We start from the raw sequence: 3,418 nt of genomic DNA, 5'->3' as shown, positions 1-3,418 counted from the left end.
TAGAAACAAAGTGTGGATCCTTGTGCCAAGACCATTGCATACCAATTGTAACGCCCTGGTTACCCCAGAACAGTTACGGTGAACCGGAAATTTGACCCGCTACCAGAGTCCTTTGGTTAAAAACGTGTTCTAAGTGTTATTAACAGGTTAAGGTAAAAACAATAAAAAGAAATGATATATTTTATTAAGTAAATAAACTGCTCATGAGCTTATCAAAAACATTTACAAGTTATTTACAACTCAAAATGGTCATTACTATTTCAAATTTACAAAACCCGCCGACCTAAGCGGCAAAATAGGGTAAACCCCCTAGTTCCTCTGAGAACTCCTTAGACATGGTGGTCAAGCGGCCACATATGTACACATCACCACCTAAGCTCTCCACTCAAGGCTAGGTGAGCTTTTCTTTTCCTTTACCTGCACCAGATAGCACCCATGAGCCAAGGCCCAGCAAGAAAACACAATATAGCATGATATAATGTCAACAATGATCATAAGAATCATTCAGGACTATCAGTCCAAAACAAATAGGTGACAGTAGCAAAAGTCACTAAATTGGGAATAACTCCCTTCAGCCTTGTGACGATAGGGTCACCGGGGCTTAACAGGTAAGTGAACCTTTCATTAGCTTAATCAGGATAGGTGCATGGTGACTGGTCACCAACATAAGCCTCCTCATGACCATAGAGTCATAACCCTGGAACATCGTTCCCTAGCCATGTAACAAGCAGTCACCTAGGCCTTTGGCCCTGGCTCTCAATAACTAGTCTTAGACTAGCCAAGCGCTTATAAGTTCATCGAACTTAGGGTCGGTCCAGTGTTAATGCCTTATAGCCATTCAACACTGATATCGATTAGATCTAATCTTCATTCGATCCTGCGTTCAGGACGCTTATGCCGTTTCTGACTCTTAGGTCAGTGTCCCTGACTAGACAGTGCCATATACAAGTATTCAACATTCACTAGCATTTAATATGCAATCCATGTCCACATTTATCAATCCACATGCCTTAATAACAATCACACATGTCATATATACACAGGGTGCAGTTTTCTTACATCAGATTCGAGCTAGAATGATTAGAAGAACGACCCTTGAGAATGGTCTAGCTTTTAGTCCTTTAGCGGTTACCTAATCATAACACATTATAGGATACCATCAATAAAATGATAATCAAGGGTTCTCAAACCAAGATCTAGCCTCCAAGACATCAATCCCCACTAATCTGGGTAGTAGGAGTGATCCCGAGGCCTAAAACCATGTTCCCGGGGCCAAAGCACCCAAACGGGCTCAACCCTGCTCAAGAGCCGTGGCCCTGGCACCTTGGGCCGCAGCCCCCAGCCACCACTAAAGCAAGGGCCGCGGCGCCCAGCAAAGGCAAACTTGGCCATCTGCTTCTTCGAGCTAAGGTCGCGGCTCTCCAAGAACAAGGCCGTGGCCCCCAACCCTGGGCCATTCCCAAACATGTTTTCAACTTCCCAAAGCCTCCAAAATCATACCTAAACATTCCCCAATCATCAAATCAAAGTTCCCAAGCTTTCCAATGCTCCAAAACCATCAAAACACAATGCTCAATCGAGCCAAAAACTCAACGATTCACAAAGTCCAATTCAAAGCTTAGAAACTCTAAAAACTCAAAACTTAAACTTAGATTACCTTCGATTGGGTTATTTCTCATCAAATCCTTTGGTCAAGAAGCTTCTAATCTTTCCTAGGATCGCTATGCCTCGATCCTCGCTTGATTCTGACTCCTAGAACTCAAGATATCTTCGAAAAGGCTTCGAACGGTAAAAATGAACTACGGGAAGAGAACGAGAGGTTTTCTAATGTACGTTCTATCTGACAAGCTACTTCAAGCTTAAGTAACCTCAAATAAAACCTAGTGCTCGGGGTCCCAAAAACACCCCCGAGACATTATAGTCAAAACTTCCAGAATTTCATCCTGATCTCAAATATTCCCAATTTCTCATCAAATAACATTCCTATTACCCAATAATTGACCCGTTATGAAAAAACCGCTAATCCATTATATAGGACTGTCTCATGCCGAATAGCTCAAATATATCTCCATAATAATGGATTCTCATTCACAAATCACAATATATACCCAAATATACGAATATACCCTTAACGGGCCAAATTATCAAAATATCATAATACTCAAATGTGGACCCACATGCATGCAAATAACATTATATTATAATATAATTCACATAAGCATGCACATAATCATTTAATGGCATAATTAAACAATTATGCCCCCCCCCCTGGCCTACTAATCCCGCCATTAAACCACATCGGATAATTTGGGGCATTACAACTATCCCCTCCTTACAGAAATTTCGTCCTCGAAATTTACCTGAACAGCTCGAGATATTGACTCTGCATATCTGACTCCAGCTCCCAGGTCGCTTCCTCGACCTTGTTGTTCCTCCACAATAGCTTAACCAAAGGTATCGTCTTATTCCTGAGGACCTTATCTTTTCTGTCAAGTATCTGAACTGGCTGCTCCTCAAAGGAGAGATCTGGCTCTAGCTCCAGATCTTCATAACTCAGAATATGGCTCACATCGGATACATACCTCCGAAGAACTGATACATGGAACACATTATGCACGGCAGACAACACCGGAGGCAAAGCCAATCTGTAAGCCACCTGACCAATCCTCTCCAGGATCTCAAATGGACCTACAAATCTAGGGCTCAGCTTGCCCTTCTTCCCAAACCTTCTCACCCCTTTCCAAGGCGATACTCTAAGGAAGACATAGTCTCCCACTTGGAACTCCACGTTCCTGCGCTTGGGATCTGCATAGCTCTTTTGCCTACTATGAGAAGCGAGCATCCGGGCTCTAATCTTCTCAATGGCCTCACTGGTCCTCTAAATTGCCTCAGGACCTAAGTATCTCCTTTCACCTGTCTCATTCCAATGAATGGGAGATCTGCACTTCCTACCATACAGCATCTCATAAGGTGCAATTCCAATGGTAGATTGATAATTGTTATTATATGAGAACTCTATCAAAGGCAGATACTTACTCCAAGATCCACCAAAGTCCAGCACACATGCCCTCAGCATGTCTTCTAATATCTAGATCGTCCTCTCAAATTGCCCATCTGTCTGAGGATGATAAGCAGTACTAAACTTCAATTGTGTCCCCATGACCTTCTGCAAACTCTCAAAATTTGGAAGTAAAAGTAGGGTCCCGATTTGACACGATTGACCTAGGTGCTCCATGAAGGCGCACGATCTTTCTCACATAGAGATCTGCATACTGGTCAACTGTATAAGTAGTCCTCACTGGCAGAAAGTGAGCTGACTTGGTGTAGCGATCCACTATCACCTAAATAGAATCATGCTGACCAACAGTCCTGGGTAAGCCCACCACAAAATCCATCGTGATGTCTTCCCACTTCCACT

Source organism: Humulus lupulus, chromosome 5 (genome assembly GCF_963169125.1).
Source record: "Humulus lupulus chromosome 5, drHumLupu1.1, whole genome shotgun sequence".
Lineage (NCBI taxonomy): Eukaryota > Viridiplantae > Streptophyta > Magnoliopsida > Rosales > Cannabaceae > Humulus > Humulus lupulus.
This window is presented reverse-complemented; position numbering follows the sequence as displayed.